The following is a 20,985-nucleotide window of genomic DNA, read 5'->3' as shown; positions in this document are numbered from 1 at the left end:
ATCACTATGCCTCTATCTCATTTTTTTGTTAACCCTTTTTCCTAATTAAAACAACAATGCTATAATGTTTTATTTTGTTTGTTTTGAACAGGGGGAATCGAGTAAGATGTAGTGCAAGCAGAGCGGTGCCATGTGCTAACTTATGAGGATGAAGAAGGGGACTTGATTATGGTTGGAGATGTGCCTTGGGAGTAAGTTAACATTATATTAGGGTTCACTCAATTACCTTTTTTCAGTAATAATAGGATTTAGGTATGAGTGTTTTAAGGGTATTACATGAAATAAGTAAAAATGTTTTGTTCTTTTAAGTGTATTTAATAAATAAAAAATTAAAATATTTTAAAATAACTGTCAAGTTTAGTTAGAAGCAGATTGCGAATGTGCCTTAGAGATGTTTGCAATTGGTATGTCAACGTATGCTATTTGTTTTGGCTTCACTTGGCAAAGTCATATATTAAGTTAAATTCATGCGGTTTTTGCCTTAATATTGTTTTTGTATCACTTGTAGGATATTGTATGACAAACAATTTAATGCCTTTCATTATCTGGTCTCTGATGAAGATGCACCTAATTATCGGTCAATCATACAGAATCCAATGGATATGGCTATTGTGCTGCATCATGTTGATAATGGTCATTATATCACATGTGCAAGGATTTTTATGTACTTTGTATCACTTTTTTTTATATGGAATGTTTATAGAGTTTAAGTACTATAAGTATTTTTTCTTTTCGCATTTTATTTGCATCACGAAACAAACTTGTACAATGATTATTGATTAATGAAAGAGGTTATAAAAATTTTATTTTGTGAATTTGTGAATTTAATGAAATATTTCATATTGTGGTAATTAATTTTAGTATATTTATAGTGTATAATATAAAATAAAAATAGTATAATATAACTAAAAAAATGTTATTAAAGATCTTTTGTAACATTTTTTAAGTGTTATAAAAAATATCTATGGTAATATTTTTGGAAGTGTTACAAAAAATATCTATAGTAATATTTTTCTAAGTGTTACATAAAATATCTATTGTAACAATTTTTAAGTGTTACAAAAATATCTATGGTAACATTTTTCTAAGTGTTACAAAATATATCTATTGTAACATTTCTTTAAGTGTTACTAAGAAAGGTCTATTGTAACATTTCTCATAATATTACTATAGAAAATCTATCGTAACATTTTTACTAAATATTAAATCTTTAGAAAAATATTAGTAAAATTCTTTAGTAACATAGAGTATATTTAACATTTGTTAAGATGTTACTAATATACATAAGTAACATTTTAACATGATTTAGTAACATTTTTTAAATGTTAGTAAAAGTCAAGTATGTAATAGTGTTTCACACGCCAAAGGCTCAGTCTCCACAGCCTTTTTGCAACTCTCCAAGCCCAATAAGGATGCTAGAATTGGATAACTGAAGCCTTGAATCAGAAGACATAAAGCTGAGGATTTAATGCGGAAGATTTACTTTGATTTGATTTTGTTTTGAATTAAGTTTGAATTTAATGATTAGGTTTTGTTTTTATGTTTAATAATATAATGTTTTTAGAAACACTCTGAAAAGGATCATCAGACTTTCTGCCATTTTTCATATTCTATTTTTTATTTTGAAGCATGAGCCACTAATCTCTTTGGCTAAGGTTAGGAGCTCTGTTCATCTTTTTATGAATTATTAATCTAAGTGTTTTATTTTATATGAGAGTTATGCCTTGATTTATTTCATGATTGAGTTTTCGTTCTTTATCACTAAAGATTTAGAATTGTTGAAAAACATTCTAACTTCGTCTTGGATTCAAAATATTATTTTGAAAAAAATTAATATTTGAATTAGCTTGAAAACTCTTTCTCACAAATTTTTTATTTCACTAGGAATAGTTTCAAAGAGTGTGTGATTCTTTGTGAGTTTCAATTGTTTAGGACTAGCTTGAATACGTGACATATAATTCAACCTACAGACTACTTTTGATTCTTACTTGAAATTGAGTCAAAAGTGTGCTTCACCTCTTTTTCTTAAGTAATTGACTAAGAAATTAGCGGTTAATTAGATTAAAGAGAAATTAAATTACCAAGAAATTAGAATTTGATTATTTATGATTCATCGTGATTGATCTTTGTGATGCATGGGCATCATGTTGTGTTTTTCTATGCTTTTTCATATAAAAAATTTGTTCATAATGCTTAATTATTGGGTATTTTTATGCCTAAGTCATAGATTATTTCCATCTCTTTGATTTGACTTATTTTGTAGCAGATGATGGAAAAAGAAAGTAAAAAAGCACGAAACAAGCATTCCTGGCAAAACAAGCAATAAGACACCCAGCGCTCTCATAATCACGCTCTCTTACAAGCACCAGCCTTGCCCTGGGAGGCCTTGGCACTCACTTTCACGCTCTCTGGCACGCTTGCCCACTAGTGCCAGCAAGAAGGGTCACGCGTACGCGTGGGCGACGCGTGCGCCTGACAAAATGACCCAGCGCTCGCCTCTAAGCTCGCACACAAGCGCCCAATGACCCACGCTCGCCTTCCACGCTCGTTGCAGTGCTCGCCAAAGAGCGCCTTTGACAAAGGGTCATGCGTACATGTGAGTGATGCGTACACGTGACCGACGCTAACTCCCATGCTATAGTGCACGCTCGCAAGACAACGCAGTGGTCTCCTGGAAGCCCTCTACGCTCGCTCCTCATGCTTTCACTCACGCTCATTGGAGAGCGCTAGAATCAAGGGTCACGCGTACGCGTGGGTGACACGTACGCATGGGAGACGCGTACGCGTGACAAGGAAAATCTGCACTCAAATTGAAGGACGCTGGATTTCTCGCTCGCAAACCAGCGCCCAAGAGAGCGCCCAATAATTGCCAAAGCGCCCCTGGAGCATGTTACCAACACCCAATTAGAAGCATGCTCGTTACATCAAAAGCCCAAGTGAACGCTCAACTCATGCAAGTGAACCCTCAAGCTTCATTATTCATTCAAGGTCTACCCAAACCTCATACAAGAAAGCCCACTAATTGCCACTCAATCAAGGCCACAAGAAGCATCTAGAATAGTTAATTTTCATTTCATTCTAACTCGTTTTTAATTTCATTAGAATTTGAAATTTAGGAGATCCTATATAAAGGCTTTAGTTTCATAGAATTAGGAAACAATTCTAGCGCGGAGAGCACCCTCCACTGGGAGTGGGTCTTCGGACCCCTCCCTTTCACCCTTCTCTTCTCCTCCATTTTCCTTCTTACTTGTAAATATTTTTATGAATTACTAACTCTTTCCATTGGGAAAGAAAGCTCTATTGTTTTCAAATGTATTAAATTGTTTTTATTCTTCTTCTTCTCTTCAGCTCTCTTTGATTTAATTGAAATATTTCGTTCTTCATTCAAGCATTCAATCATCTTGGAAAAGAAAATGAATGTACTTGGATTCTATGTGAGCCTTGGAAAAGGACTCATAAAATCATGCTTGAAATCTTTCTCACGTTGGAGTAGGTTTCGGGTTGGTCAGATATAGTGACATACGATTCTCCCAATACTTGGATCCATGAAGGTGTGTGGTATAATCAGTAACCAAGCTTTATCTCTCCCATGAGCAATTAGATCAAGGAATTGGCAATTGTTCAGAGAGAAAGAGATTGGATTGCCAAGGAATTGGAATTCAATCATTTATGATTCCCAAGAGATTATTGAGTTGCATGATTGAAGATGAGATGAAAGCAATTGATCCAGAGAATTCAATATCTCTTTATCCCAATGTTCATTTTCCCTTTATTTCTGATGTTTACTTTATAGTCATTTATTTTCTTGCACTTTACATTCTGGTACTGTACTTTTCTTGTCATTTACTTTCCTGCACTTTGTTTCTTTCTTTACTTTTATGTCATTTACATTTCATGTTGCTCACCACCCAATTATGCTTGTCTAACTAGAATAATCAATTAACTATTGATTGCTTAATCCTTTAATTCTCGTGGGATCGACCTCACTCTTGTGAGTTTTATTACTTGATATGACCCGATACCCTTGCCAGTAGTTATTAATGGAAAGAAGAATTTTTTTCGTTATCACTTTGCATACCTCATATAAATAGACATAAGGATTGTTTTCCTAAAGAGTGAATATCTTTGACACCTTAACTATCTTTATCATCTTATTTTCTTAACCAATTTTAGTTTCCTTTTGTTAAATTTTCTATTTTCATGCTATTTACTATTGAAACACTTATTTTGTACTATCTAACTAGAATAATCAATTGACCATCACTATAAGAAATATTGGTTTTAGCGACTAAATTTTAGTGGCAATAGTTTAATGGCTGCTATTTGTTTTATTTAAGTTGTGTTTTTATGGAAATTATATATTTACCACTAAAAATATATATTATAATGGCAATTATTATTAATTCCATTAAAAAGTATATAAAAAATACTTTTAGTTAAAAAATTTTAGTGGTAATAGTGCTATGGCTAGTATTATTATTACTAAAATAATTGTTTTCATAACAATTGACCAATTAACAAACAAAAGGAGAGTGTGTGAAACAGAGATAGTGATGGTGTTTTTGTGGAAAACGAATTTCCAAACACACAAATCTAACCGGCAAGTGTACCAGGTCGCATCAAGTAATAATAACTCACTTAGAGTGAGGTCGATCCCACAGGAATTGATGGATCAAGCAACTTTAGTGGGTGATTAGTTTAGTCAAGCTAACATTGAAGGAAAATTGGATGAAATGTAGCCAACAGAAAGTAAATTGACAAGAATTGTAAATGACAGAATGTAAATAGGCAGAAAACTTAAAGAGCAAGAAATGTAAATTGACAGAATCTTAAATGACAAGAAATGTAAATTGCATTAAATGTAAAGGGGATTGGGTGCAGGGAATTTAAATAGAGTAATAGATCAGAACTCAAAACTCTTGTAGCAAGCTTAAATTGCAGGAAAGTAAATTGGGAGCAATGTAAATAGATAAGCAAAATTGCAGTGAATCAGAACTTAGAACAATTGCAGAAGAATTAAATTGCATGAAAAGTAAAAGGACTTGGGTGCTGGGAATTAAAATTCAACAAGAGAATGTAAGGAGCAATCAAGCAGAAGAGTAACTTGCAACAGATCTTAAACAGAAAGCAGAATTGCTTGAAGAAGCAAACAGAAATTAAATTCAGATTAATTGCAAAATGAGATTGAAGATCTCAGGAAATCAAAGAGACTAGAAAACAAGTCTAGATCTCAATTCCTTCCTTGATCCAACAGAGAAACAATTTGAAGAAGAAATAGAGATGGAAGCAGTAAAGAGAGCCTTGATTCAAATTACAATTCACTGAAATTATGCAGACAAGCAAAACAAAGAGAAATCTCAGATGGAGAATGAAATAGAATTCCTTCAATTCTTCACCCAAGATTGAAAATAGAAATGAAAACTAAAAGAGAGAGCAAAATAAAAACTAAAGAGTGCAAAACTCCCTATTGGAGCCAGCCTTTAACAAAGATGAAAATGATGCCTTATATAGGCTTTTCACAAAATGAAAATAAAAATCAAAAATGAAATTCTAAACAAAATTATAATTAAAATAAATTCCTAAGCTAACTTGTTCTTGTGCCTTTGAGTGATGATGTGGGCTTTGCTTGCTTTGGATTTGAAAAGAGATGGGTCTAGTTGGCCTTGGTTCAATTGATGAAGAATTGAATTCAATTTGATTTTTAATTGAATTTTGGACCATGGGTGCTACTCCCAGGGAACGGCTCAGTTGATTAAGTGAACCGAGCTCTCTATTTGCTTGTGGCATGCCAATTTGTGCGTCTCACTTGCTCCTTGGCGTGCCAAAGTATGGGGAGTGGGGGAGAGTAGCGCTCAGTTTGAAAAATGAACTGAGCTTCCCTTCTTTCCTTGTGTAGCGCCCCACCTTGGAGTGTGATGCCTTGAGTTCGAACCTTGGGAGAGCCATTTTGGCTTATTTTCTTTGCACAAAGAGTAGCGCTCCTCCCTTGTTCTCCATGGAGCTCCCAGGTTTGAATCCTTGCTAATTCATTTTGGCTTATTTTCCTTGCAAGCTTTGTAGCATGAGGTCCCTTGTTCGAACCTTGGGAAAGGCATTTTGGCCAATTTTTGCTTGTTTTCCTTGCAAGGAACGTTCCTTGCTTCCCTTGGGTCATAAGTTTAAAACTTGGTGGCTTCATTCCTTGAGATTTTGCTTTGAATTTATTTTTGAAGAAGCCCGATAAAGCTCACTTAGTGAACTGAGCTTTATGCTCTTGCCTTGCTTTCTTTGATGCTCAGTTAACTAAGTTAACTTAGCTTTGTGCCTTGCTTCCCTTTTTTTTGTTCCTTGTTGTGAGACACGCTTTTCTTCCCTTGGTTTGGTCATGGGCCACGCTTTTAAAAGTGTGACCTATGGCTCCAAAGTGTGCTCCAACTTCAAAGTGTGCCCCAAAACTCTTTTTTTTCTCGTTTTTAACTTATTTTGTGCTTCTTTGCTTCTTTTTCTTCTTATTTCCTACAAGATTTATAAAAATAAAAGATCAAGGAAATATACTATTTAAGCACAAAAGCATTCAATATTTAAGCACAAATCATCAATTTCTTGTATGAAAAAGCATAGAAAAACATGACATGGTGACATGTCATCACATAGAAGAGAGCACTCACCGCCAAAACTCTAAGTTCGTCGCCATCGGCATCGTTGCCACAGTTCCAAAGGCTTCTAAAATCGAGCGAAGGCTCCTCTTCCCCCTCTGGGATCGAGAGTAAGTGCATTTCTTGTCAATATATCTCCTCCACAAACGATTCTTTGGACTTCATTTCCATCTGATCCACCTCAGATCCGCCTGGCTGTCATCGTTTGTTTGTCTCAGATCTATGTCACCAAGGTCTTCCAACAACCGTTGCTGCTATTGTCGCAACACCACATCTCTACTGCTTGTACCACCGCCGTTCTTATACGTAGACGCACAAGATTATTGCCGTTGGTAGGTCTTCTTTCTTTATTTTTTTCAATTTTGGTTTGAATACTTAGAAGCCTATGATTCTCTCGGTGTTATTACTTTTGCTCTATTTGCTTGCTTGATCCTAATGAATCTGGCAAATCAAGTTGAAATTGAAGTTTTCTTAGTAATAAATCTTATTTGAGATTTGTTAGGATTTGTTGATTCTGTGTTTAACACACTCTTTCCCGCTTGTTATCTCTATCTCACTCTGTCCTACTTGTTCTCTCTATTTTCAGTGATAAAGAACAAAGAAGAATGATATATCAATGGTGAACTAAGTTAGTAGCATAAGGTGTGCATGGATTTTTGACTGTTTCGATGAATTTGGGAGGGGTGTTGCGGTTTTATTTTTGGAGTCTTCTAATTTTTTGAGTTTATGTTGCTTTCTTAGTTTGAATTTGCTTTTTAATTTTGCATGTTGCTTGTCAGTTCGTTTTAGCTTCATAGTTGTATAAGTAATCATTGTTTCATACTAGTATATAAGCCTTGTATAAGTAATGCTTCTGACCTAAGTTGATACTTCACTATTCGTTGAAATTCTATGCTCTTCTAGTTCATGTTTCTGTGAATGTAATGTGCTTATCTCAAAAAAGAAAATATTTATCTGAAATGTCAAATCTGCTAAATCAATTTACTTAACTTCTAGTATTAACCCTTAGACTTTCTACTTGATTGATAGTTCAAAGATGTAGCGTGAAGGGATTGTGAGGAAGGAATATTTTTGTGTAATGAAGGTGTTTGATGAAATGCCTCCAAGGAATATGAGTTTTTTCAATTTTATAGTTCTCTCCTTATTTATGTTTACTAGGTTTAATTTTTGTAAAATGGAACTCTGTAAATGAAGCAAGTTCAATTGATGAATTAAATTTAATATCATTTAAAATTCTCTTAAATTTTAAAATTCTTAGGGAAAATCATAGCTACAATTTGATCAGTACATCAAGGAACTATTGCTACACCTGAACCCAGATGCCATTTTTAGGGAAAATCATAGCTACTATTTCTTTTATTAACGTTTTTTGTCCATCACTAACATAATTTATGGTTTTTCCCCTTATAAATGTGCTTACTAATATCATAAATGTGCATACAAAAGCATTTGGCCAACATCTTTCTGATTAGACATGGCGGATTTTCTGACCTCTCTACCCACGGTGCCGAGTGGATCTTCACTCCTCAACAGTTCGTACTTATTTCTTTCTATCATTTCTATTCATCTATGTCTTTTTTTTCTAGCTGTAAGGACTTCTTTGAAAAAGAAACCATAAATCATGACCCATGAGGCATGATTTAATTTCTGTATAAGCTCATATTATGCTTTACATGTAGATAATTTTAGATTTGTAAATTTCTTAGTAGGTTGAATTTTAATTCTTAAATGTGAAATTTACTTTTTTGTGCAATTATTGCAAAAGTGATTATGGTGAAATTCTATTTTTTCTTGTATATCTGTTTTTGTCTTAGATTGAAAAATATAGAGTGTAAGAACCAGAACTTTTGAAAAGTCCTATTTTGAACTAAAATTTTAGAAATTATTTTATTGAGAATAATTAAAGGCAGTTTTGATTAATTGGATTTAAAATAAATTAAGATTTTTATACAAACTCTATAATTATGGATTATTTTCCTATTTACAATTTAAAGTCCTAGAATTATATAATTTTACAATTATTGAGCTATTTTCTATATTTAAAATATAAAGTTGGTAGTTATAGATTAATAAGAATTTATATGATTTGATCTAAATAATTTATATTTATATAAATTAATACTTTAATTTTTATAAATAGAGAAAATTAATTATATTATCTTATATTTTAAATTAAAATACTTGATTGAGAGTTAATTAGCAAATTGGTAATTGAATGATAGTTTTAAAGTAATTTTGAGGGATTAAATTAGATTTCAAAATAAATACAATATAACCTAAATTGATTTAGAAATTTCCAAACCTTAGTTAACCCAAAATCCTGAATTACAATACACAAATCCTAATCCTCATTTTTACCAAATTGAACCTTAACCCCCTAAACACAAATAGCAACCGCAACCCCCATTTGTCCAACAAAACACACGCACACACACATCAGAAAAAGAAAGAAAGAAAGAAAAGGGAAATGGGGAAAGGACCGCAGAGAAGAAGGGAAGAGAGGAAGGAGGAGCTTGCCGGCCAGCCGCGCCCTACCACTGTGCGAGCTTCTCGCCGCCGTGCTGCATCATCGTCCGTGGGGAGTCACCGCCGTTGCTGACCGAGAAAAGAGGAGATCCGAGAAAGAGAGAGGGAGCGCCGGTGAAAGAGGGAGACTACTGCCATAGCCGCCACCGGTCATGCTCTAGCTCGTAGCCACCATCGCGTCGCCGTACCTCACCACCGTCCATCGCGCCGCCATCACGCTACGTCGCTATCGACAGTAGAGCCATGAAGAGAGAAGGCTTGCAACTGAGAGAAAAGGTCGTGATCCTGGTACCACCGCGCCTTTTTTGCCGTTCCTCGCCATTTCTATCGTCTTTGTCGATGCCTTGTGGTGCACGAAATTGTGATCTCAATGGCACCAACAACTTGGTATGCACAATTATAATCTTAACTCTTTTTCACAACTTCGCACAACTAACCAGCAAGTGCACTAGGTCGTCCAAGTAATAAACTTTACGTGAGTAAGGGTCAATCTCACGGAGATTGTCGGCTTGAAGCAAGCTATGGTGGTCTTGTAAATCTCAGTCAAGCGGATTCCAATGGTTATAGAGTTTTGAAAATTAAAAGATAAATAAAATGTAAAGTAAAGATAGAGATACTTATGTAATTCATTGGTGGGAATTTCAGATAAGCGTATGGAGATGCGTTATTCCTTCTGAATCTCTGCTTTCTTACTGTCTTCATTCAATCATTCATACTCCTTTCCATGTCAAGCTGAATGTTGGGGGATCACCGTTGTCAATGGCTACCGTCCGTCCTCTTAGTGAAAATGGTCCGGCTATGGGTTACGTAGGGCTAATCATCTGTCGGTTCTCACTCATGTTGGAATAGGATCCATTGATCCTTTTGCGTCTGTCACTACGCCCAACATTCGTGAGTTTGAAGCTCATCACAATCATCCCATCCCAGATCCTACTCGGAATACCACAGACAAGGTTTAGACTTTTCGGATCTCAAGAATGCTGCCAATTGTTTCTAGCTTATACCACGAAGACTCTGATCTCACGGAATGGAAGGCTTTATTGTCAAGAGAAGCAACCATGCATCGTAGACCAGGAGGCCAAGATATACACACTCTAGCTTTCGTAGGTAGAACGGAAGTGGTTGTCAGGTACGCATTCATAAGTGAGAATGATGATGAGTGTCACGGGTAATCACATTCATCAGGTTGAAGTACGAGTGAATATCTTAGAATAAGAATAAGCTTGAATTGAATAGAAGAACAATAGTACTTTGCATTAATACTCGAGGAACAGCAGAGCTCCACACCTTAAGCTATGGTGTGTAGAAACTCCACCGTTGAAAATACATAAGTGATGATGGTCCAGGCATGGCTGTGAGGCCAGCCCCCAATGTCTAAGGACTAAAAATGATCCAAAGATGTTCCAAAAGTCCAAAGATGTGAGTACAATAGTAAAAAGTTTTATTTATACTAAACTAGTTACTAGGGTTACAAAAATAAGTAAATGATGCAGAAATCCACTTTCGGGCCCACTTGGTGTATGCTTGGGTTGAGCATTGAAGCTTTCGTGTGTAGAGACTTTTCTTGGAGTTAAACACCAGCTTTTATGCCAGTTTGGGCGTTTAACTGCAGCTTCTATCCTGTTTCTGGCGTTTAATGCCAGAATAAGGCAGGAAGTTGGTGTTTGAACGCCAGTTTGCGTCATCAAAACACGAGCAAAGTATGGACTATTATATATTGCTGGAAAGCCCAAGATGTCTACTTTCCAACGCAATTGAGCGCGCCATTTGGGTTTTTGTAGGGAGGTCAGAATCCAACAGAATCAGCAGTCCTTTTTCATCCTCTGAATCAGATTTTTGCTCAGGTCCGTCAATTTCAGACAGAAAATACCTGAAATCACAGAAAAACACACAAACTCATAGTAAATCCAAAAATGTGAATTTTTCTTAAAAACTAACAAAAATATACTAAAAAGTAGCTAGATCCTACTAAAAACTACCTAACAATAATGCCAAAAAGTGTATAAATTATCTGCTCATCACAACACCAAACTTAAATTGTTGCTTGTCCCCAAGCAACTGAAAATTAAATAGGATAAAAAGAAGAGAACATTCAATGAATCTCACAATATCAATGAAACTTAGTCCCAATTAGCTGAGCAAGGCTAGTAGCTTTTTGTTTCTGAATAGTTTTGACATCTCACTTTATCCTTTGAAATTCAGAATGATTGGCATCTACAGGTACTCAGAATTCTAGATAGTGTTATTGATTCTCCTAGTTCAGTATGTTCATTCTTGAACACAGCTACTTTATGAGTCTTGGCTGTGGCCCTAAGTACTTTGTTTTCCAATATTACCATCGGATATATAAATGCTACAGACACATAACTGGGTGAACCTTTTCATATTGTGACTTAGCATTGCTAAAGTCCCTAATTAGAGTTGTCCAGAGTTCTTAAGCACACTCTTTTTGCTTTGGATCACGACTTTAACCACTCAGTCTCATGCTTTTCACTTGGACCTTCATGACACAAGCATATGGTTAGGGACAGCTTGATTTAACCGCTTAGGCCTAGATTTTATTTTCTTGGGCCCTCCTATCTATTAATGCTCAAAGCCTTGGATCCTTTTTACCCTTGCCTTTTGGTTTAAAGGGCTATTGGCTTTTTCTGCTTGCTTTTTTCTTTTTCTTTCTTTTTTTTGCCATTTTTTTCACTACTTTTTTTCTTTTTCACTGCTTTTTCTTGCTTCAAGAATCAATTTCATGATTTTTCATATTATCAATAACATTTCTCTTTGTTCATCATTCTTTCAAGAGCCAACAATTTTAACATTCATAAACTTCACTCTAAAAAATATGCACTGTTCAAGCATTCATTCAGAAAACAAAAAGTATTGCCCCACATCAAAATAATTAAACTAATGTCAAGATAAAATTTGAAATCCAAGTACTTCTTGTTCTTTTGTAATTAGGCACATTTTTCATTTAAGAGAGGTGAAAGATTCATGGAATTATTCATAGCTTTAAGGCATAGACACTAGACACTAATGATCATGTAATGAAAACATAAACATAGACAAACATAAAGCATCAAAATCGAAAAACAGAAAAATAAGAACAAGGAAATCAAAGAACGAGTCCACCTTAGTGATAGCGGCTAGTTCTTTCTCTTGATGATCCAATGGAATGCCTGAGCTCCTCTATGTCTCTTCCTTGCCTTTGTTGCTCCTCCCTCATAGCTCTTTGATCTTCTCTAATCTCATGGAGAATGATGGAGTGCTCTTGGTGCTCTACCCTTAGTTGGTCCATGTTGTAACTCAAGCCTTCCAAAGAGGTGTTGAGTTGCTCCCAATAGTTGTGTGGAGGAAAATACATCCCTTGAGGCATCTCAGGGATTTCTTGAAGAGGAATTTCCTCATGCTCTTGTTGAGGTCCATGAGTGGGCTCTCTTGTTTGCTCCATCCTTTTCTTAGTGATGGGCTTGTCCTCTCCAATGAGGATGTCTCCTTCTATGTCAATTCCAGCCGAATTGCATAGGTGACAAATAAGATGAGGAAAGGCTAACCTTGCCAAAGTGGAAGACTTGTTAGCCACCTTGTAGAGTTCTAGAGGTATGATCTCATGAACTTCCACTTCCTCCCCAATCATGATACTATGGATCATGATAGCCAGATCCACAGTCACTTCAGATCGGTTGCTAGTAGGAATGATGGAGTGTTGGATGAACTCCTACCATCCTCTAGCCACAGGGTTAAGGTCCGGTCTTCTCAATCGAACCGGCTTGTCTCTTGAGTCTCTTTTCCATTGAACTCCTTCCACACATATGTCCATGAGGACTTGGTCCAATCTTTGATCAAAGTTGACCCTTCTAGTGTAGGGGCGTGCGTTTTCTTGCATCATTGGCAAGTTGAACGCCAACCTTACATTTTTCGGACTGAAATCTAAGTATTTCCCCCGAACCATTGTAAGCCAATTCTTTGGATTCGGGTTCATACTTTGATCATGGTTCCTAGTGATCCATGCATTGGCATAGAACTCTTCAACCATTAAGATTTTGACTTGTTGAATGGGGTTGGTGAGAACTTCCCAACCTCTTCTTTGGATCTCATGTCGGATCTCCGGATACTCATTCTTCTTGAGCATGAAAGGGACCTCAGGGATCACCTTCTTCTTGGCCACAACTTCATAGAAGTGGTCTTGATGGACCTTTGAGATGAATCTCTCCATCTCTCATGGCTCGGAGGTGGAAGCTTTTGCCTTCCCTTTCCTCTTTCTAGAGGTTTCTTCGGCTTTAGGTGCCATAAATGGTAATGGAAAAACAAAAAGCACTGCTTTTACCACACCAAACTTAAAAGGTTTGCTCATCCTCGAGCGAAAGAAGAAAGAAAGAAGGGGAAAAAGAAAAAAAATAGAGGAGAATGGGGGAGAGGTGGGTTCGACCAAGGGGGTAGGAGAGGGTTTCTGATGTGTGAAAATGAAGGAGTGAAGAGGGGTATTTATAGGGAAAGAAAAGGAAAGTGGCCGAATGGAATTAGGTGGGTTTGGGAGGGAAAATGTTTGAATTTGAAAGTGAGGTAGGTGGGGGGTTTTTGGGGAAGAGGGATGGAGGTGATTGGTGAAGAGAATATAGGGAAGAGAGTAGGATTTGATAGGGGAGTTGTGTTTTGGGTAGAGTGTTATAGAGATGTGTGAGGGGGAGAGAGAGAGGTGGGGTATGTGGGATCCTTTGGGCGTGCAAAAATGCCCTTAGAGTGCAATTCTGGTGTTTAACGCCAGATTGCTACCTGTTTCTGGCGTTAAACGCCAGCTTATATACCTTTCCTGGCGTTTAACGCCAAACTGTTGCTTGTTTCTGGCATTTAACGCCAACTTGGTGCTCTGTTCTAGTGTTGAACGCCAGTCTGGTGCCCATTTCTGGCATTAAACGCCCAGAATGGTGCCAGACTGGGCGTTTAATGCCCATTCTGCTACTCTTACTGGCTTTTAAACGCCAGTAAGCTTATCCTCCAGGGTGTGCTATTTTTAATGCTATTTTTGAATTTCCTTTGATTTTTGTGATTGTTTTTGTGACTCCACGTGATCATCAACCTAAAGAAAACATAAAATAACATAGATAAATAAAATTGGGTTACCTCCCAATAAGCGCTTCTTTAATGTCAACAGCTTGACAGTGGGCTCTCATGGAGCCTCACAGATGTTCAGAGCATGGTTGGGGCCTCTCAACACCAAACTTAGAGTTTGGTTGTGGCCTCTCAACACCAAACTTAGAGTTTGGCTGTGGCCTCCCAACACCAAACTTAGAGTTTGAAGTGGGGGCTTTGTTTAACTCTGTATTGGGAAAAGCTTTTCATGCTTATTCTCCATGTGTACAGAAGGAAAACCTTGAGTGTTAAATACAAGGTAGTCCTCATTCAATTGAAGGACCAACTCTACTCTGTCAACATCAATCACAGTTTTTGTTGTGGCTAGGAAAGATCTGCCAAGGATGATGGATTCATCTTCATCCTTCCCAGTGTCTAGGATTATGAAATTAGCAGGAATGTAAAGGCCTTCAACCATCACTAGCACGTCCTCTACAAGTCCATAAGCCTTTTTCATGGATTTGTCTGCCATCTCTAGTGAGATTCTTACAGCTTGAACATCAAAGATTCCCAGTTTTTCCATGACAGAGAGTGGCATGAGGTTTATGCCTGACCCCAGGTCACACAGAGCCTTCTCAAAGGTCACGATGCCTATGGTACAAGGTATTAAGAACCTTCTAGGATCCTCTTTCTTTTGAGGTAATGTCTGCCTAATCAAGTTATTCAGTTTATTGGTGAGCAAGAGGGGTTCATCCACCCAAGTCTCATTACCAAATAACTTGGCATTCAGCTTCATGATTACTCCAAGGTACTTAGCAACTTGCTCTTTAGTAATATCTTCATCCTCTTTAGAAGAGGAATATTCATCAGAGCTCATGAATGGCAGAAGTAGGTTCAATGGAATCTCTACGGGTTCCTCAAATGGGAACTCCTTTTTGTCCAGAGGACGTCCCATGAGGTCTTCCTCACTAGGATTCACGTCCTCCTCCTCCTCTCTAGGTTTGGCCATACCAAGTAAGGTTATGGCCTTGCACTCTCTTTTTGGATTCTCTTCTGTATTGCTTGGGAGAGTACTAGGAGGAGTTTCAGTGACTCTTTTACTCAACTGGCCTACTTGTGCCTCCAAATTTCTAACGGAGGACCTTGTTTCATTCATGAAACTGAGAGTAGTCTTAGATAGATCAAAGACTATGTTTGCTAAGCTAGAGGGGCTCTGCTCAGAATTCTCTGTCAGTTGCTGAGAGGATGATGGAAAAGGCTTACCATTGCTAAACCTGTTTCTTCCACCATTATTAAAGCCTCGTTGAGGCTTTTGCTGATCCTTCCATGAGAAATTTGGATGATTTCTCCATGAGGGATTATAGGTGTTTCCATAGGCTTCACCCATGTAATTCACCTCTGCCATTGCAGGGTTCTCAGGATCATAAGCTTCTTCTTCAGAAGATGCTTCTTTAGTACTGTTGGATGCATTTTGCAAACCATTCAGACTCTGAGAAATCATATTGACTTGCTGAGTCAACATTTTGCTCTGAGCCTGATGAGCGGATAATTTATACGCTTTTTGGCATTATTTTTAGATAGTTTTTAGTAAGATCTAGCTATTTTTTAGTATATTTTTATTAGTTTTTAAGCAAAATTCACATTTCTGGACTTTACTATGAGTTTTTGTGTTTTTCTGTGATTTCAGGTATTTTTCTGGCTGAAATTGAGGGACCTGAGCAAAAATCTGATTCAGAGGCTGAAAAAGGACTGCTGATGCTGTTGGATTCTGACCTCCCTACACTCGAAATATAATTTTTGGAGCTACAGAAACACAAATGGTGCGCCCTCAATTGCGTTGGAAAGTAGACATCTAGGGCTTTCCAGAAATATATAATAGTTCATACTTTGCTCGAGTTTTGATGACGCAAACTGGCGTTCAAATGCCAACTTCCTGCCCTATTCTCGTGTTAAACGCCAGAAACAGGATAGAAGCTACAGTTAAACGCCCAAACTGGCATAAAGTCTCTACGCATGAAAGTTTCAATGCTCAGCCCAAGCACACACCAAGTCGTCCCGGAATAGATTTCTGCATCATTTACTTATTTCTGTAATCCTAGTAACTAGTTTAGTATAAATATAACTTTTTACTATTGTACTCACATCTTTGGATTATCCTTAGATCATCTTTGGACATTTAGTCCTTAGACCTAAGTCTTGGTCATTCTGGTTCCCCCTTTGGGGCCGAAGCCAATGAACACCATTATCACTTATGTATTTTCAACGATGGAGTTTCTACACACCATAGATTAAGGTGTAGAGCTCTGCTGTTCCTCGAGTATTAATGCAATTACTATTGTTTTCTATACAATTCAAGCTTATTCTTATTCTAAGATGTTCACTCGCACTTCAACCTGATGAATGTGATGATCCGTGACATTCATCACCATTCTCACTTATGAATGCGTTCCTGACAAACACCTCCGTTCTACCTGCGAAAGCTGGAGTGTGTATCTCTTGGATTCCTGGTCTATGCGTTTGATTGCCTCTCCTGATAATAGAGCTTTCAATTCCTTGAGATCAGAGTCTTCATGGTATAAGCTAGAATCAATTGGCAGCATTCTTGAGATCCAGAAAGTCTAAACCTTGTCTGTGGTATTCCGAGTAGGATCTGGGATGGGATGACTATGACGAGCTTTAAACTCATGACTGTTGGGCATAGTGACAGACGCAAAAGGATCACTGGATCCTATTCCAACACAAGTGAGAATCGACAGATGATTAGCCCCACATAACCCGTAGCTGGACCATTTTCACTGAGAGGATGGACGGTAGCCATTGACAACTGTGATCCCCCTACATACAGCTTGCCATGGAAAGGAGTATGAAGGATTGGATGAAGGCAATAGGAAAGCAGAGATTCAAAAGGGATAAAGCATCTCCATACGCTTATCTGAAATTCCCACCAATGAATTACATAAGTATCTCTATCTTATTTTATGTTTTATTTATCTTTTAATTATCAAAACTCCATAACCATTTGAATCCGCCTAACTGAGATTTACAAGATGACCATACCTTGCTTCAAGTTGACAATCTCCGTGGGATCGACCCTTTCTCACGTAAGGTTTATTACTTGGACAACCCAGTGCACTTGCTGTTTAGTTGTGCGAAGTTGTGAAAAAGAGTTGAGATTACAATTGTGTGTACCAAGTTGTTGGCACCATTGAGATCACAATTTCGTGCACCAAGTTTTTGGCACCGTTGCCGGGGATTTTTCGAGTTTGGACAACTGACGGTTCATCCTGTTGCTCAGATTAGGTAATTTTCTTTTTGTTTCAACCTTTATTTTATTTTCAAAATCTTTCAAAATTTTTCTTCTTTTTCGTTTTTCTAAAAATAATTTTCAAAAAATCCAAAAAATTTATAAAATCATAAAATCAAAAATATTTTGTGTTTCTTGTTTGAGTCTAGTGTCAATTTTTAAGTTTGGTGTCAATTGCATGTTTTTAAAATTTGTGCATTTTTCGAAAAATTCATGCATTGCATTCTTCATAATCTTCAAGTTGTTCTTGACAAGTCTTCTTGTTTGATCTTCATATTTTCTTGTTTTGTGTCTTTTGTTGTTTTTCATATGCATTTTTTTTATTATTAGTGTCTAAACATGAAAAATCTCTTAGTTTAGTGTCTTGCATGTTTTTCTTTTTTTGAAAATTTTTCAAAAATAAGTTCTTGATGTTCATCATGATCTTCAAAGTGTTCTTGGTGTTCATCTTGACATTCATAGTGTTCTTGCATGCATCACTTGTTTTAATCGAAAATTTTTATGTTTTGAGTCATTTTTGTGTTTTTCTCTTTCCTCATTAAAAATTCAAAAATAATAAAAAATATCTTTTTCTTATTTAACTCATAAATTTCGAAATCTTTGGGTTGACTTAGCCAAAAATTTTTAAAAATAAGTTGTTTCTTGTTAGTCAAGTCAAGATTTCAATTTCAAAAATTTATCTTTTCAAAATCTTTTTCAAAATCAAATCTTTTTCATCTTTTCTTTCATGTTTTTCAAAAATTAAAAAAAAAATTGTTTTTCAAAATCTTTTTCTTAATTTCATTTCAAATTTTCAAAAACTTTACTAACAATTAATGTGATTGATTCAAAAATTCCAAGTTTGTTACTTTTTTGTTAAGAAAGGTTCAACCTTTAAATTCTAGAATCATATCTTTTAGTTTCTTGTTAGTCAAGTCATTAACTTTAATTTTTAAAATCAAATCTTTCTAAATTTCTTTTTCAAAACTTTTTCAAAATAAATTTCAATCATATTTTTTTAATCATATCTTTTCAATCATATCTTTTTCAAATCATATCTTTTTCAAAATCAATTTCAAAATCTTTTCTAACTTCTTATCTTTCCAAAATTGATTTTCAAATTAACTACTTAACTTTTTGTTTGTTTTACTATTTCTTATCTTTTTCAAAACCACCTAACTACTTTTCTCTCTCTAATTTTCGAAAATCACCTTCCTCTTTTCAAAATTCCTTTTAATTAACTAATTGTTTTAAATTTTAATTTTATTCTATTTCTTCTCTTGATTTTCGAATTCTAACTAAATGTTAAAATAAAAACAAAAATATTATCCTTTTCCTTTTAATTATTTTCGAAAACTCCCCCCTCTCCTTCTATTTATTTTATTTATTTACTAACACTTCTCCTCTACTCATCAAAAATTTGAACCCTCTCCCTCTCTCTGAGTTCAAATTTTTCTCTTTCTTTCGTCATTCTTATTCTTCTTCTCTTCTACTCACATAAGGGAATCTCTATACTGTGACATAGAGGATTCTATACTTTCTTTGTTTTCTTCGCTCTCATATGAACAGGAACAAGGAAAAAGGCATTCTTGTTGAAGCTGATCCTGAACCTGAAAAGACCTTGAAGAGGAAGCTAAGAGCAGCTAAAGCACAGTACTCTGAAGAGGACCTAAATGAAATTTTCGAACAGGAAAAGGATATGGCAGCTGCACCCAACAACAACAATGCAAGGAAGATGCTTGGTGACTTCACTGCACCAAATTCCAACTTCCATGGAAGAAGCATCTCAATCCCTGCCATTGGAGCAAACAATTTTGAGCTAAAGCCTCAATTAGTTTCTCTGATGCAACAGAATTGTAAGTCTCATGGACTTCCATCAGAAGATCCTTTTCAGTTCTTAACTAAATTCTTGCAAATCTGTGATACTGTTAAGACCAACGGAGTTGATCCCGAGGTCTACAAGCTTATGCTTTTCCCTTTTGCTGTAAGAGACAGAGCTAGAATATGGTTGGACTCTCAACTTAGAGATAGCCTGAACTCTTGGGATAAGCTGGTCACGGCTTTCTTAGCCAAGTTCTTTCCTTCTCGAAAGCTAAGCAAGCTTAGAGTGGATGTTCAAACCTTCAGGCAGAAAGAAGGTGAATCCCTCTATGAAGCTTGGTAAAGATACAAGCAACTGACCAAAAAGTGTCCTTCTGACATGCTTTCAGAATGGACCATCTTGGATATATTCTATGATGGTCTGTCTGAATTGTCTAAGATGTCATTGGACCATTCTGTAGGTGGATCTATTCACTTGAAGAAGACGCCTGCAGAAGCTCAGGAACTCATTGAAATGGTTGCAAATAACCACTTCATGTACACCTCTGAAAGGAATCCTGTGAGTAATGGGACGCCTCAGAGGAAGGGAGTTCTTGAAATTGATGCTCTGGATGCCTATTGGCTTAGAACAAAATGTTGACTCAGCAAGTCAATATGATTTCTCAGAGTCTGAATGGATTGCAAAATGCTTCCAACAGTACTAAAGAAGCATCTTCTAAAGAAGAAGCTTATGATCCTGAGAACCCTGCAATGACAGAGGTGAATTACATGGGTGAAGCGTATGGAAACCCCTATAATCCCTTATGGAGAAATCATCCAAATTTCTCATGGAAGGATCAACAAAAGCCTCAAAAAGGCTTTAATAATGGTGGAAGAAACAGGTTTAGCAATAGCAAGCCTTTTCTATCATCCTTTCAGCAACAGACAGAGAATTCTGAGTAGAACCTATCTAGCTTAGCAAATATAGTCTCTGATCTATCTAAGGCCACTCTCAGTTTCATGAATGAAACAAGATCCTCCATTAGAAATTTGGAGGCACAAGTGGGCCAGCTGAGTAAAAGAGTCACTGAAACTCCTCCTAGTACTCTCCTAAGCAATACAGAAGAGAATCCAAAAAGAGAATGCAAGGCTGTAACCTTACTTGGTGTGGCCGAACCTAGAGAGGAGGAGGAGGACATGAATCCCAATGAGGAAGACCTCATGGGAAGTCCTCTGGACAAAAAGGAGTTCCCATTTGAGGAACCTAAGGAATCTGAGGCTCATCTGGAGACCATAGAGATTCCATTGAACCTACTTCTGCCATTCATGAGCTCTGATGACTATTCCTCCCTTGAAGAGGATGATGATATTACTGAAGAGCAAGTTGCTAAGTACCTTGGAGCAATCATGAAGCTGAATGCCAAGTTATTTGGTAATGAGACTTGGGTGGATGAAATCCCCTTGCTCACCAATGAACTGAATAACTTGATTAGGCAGACATTACCTCAAAAGAAAGAGGATCCTGGAAGGTTCTTAATACCTTGTACCATAGGCACTATAACCTTTGAGAAGGATCTGTGTGACCTGGGGTCAGGCATAAACCTCATGCCACTCTCTGTAATGGAGAAACTGGGAATCTTTGAGGTACAAGCTGCAATAATCTCACTAGAGATGGCAGGC

The sequence above is a fragment of the Arachis hypogaea genome, chromosome 9, assembly GCF_003086295.3.
Source record: "Arachis hypogaea cultivar Tifrunner chromosome 9, arahy.Tifrunner.gnm2.J5K5, whole genome shotgun sequence".
In the NCBI taxonomy this organism is placed as follows: domain Eukaryota; kingdom Viridiplantae; phylum Streptophyta; class Magnoliopsida; order Fabales; family Fabaceae; genus Arachis; species Arachis hypogaea.
Note: the sequence above shows the minus strand (reverse complement) of the source record.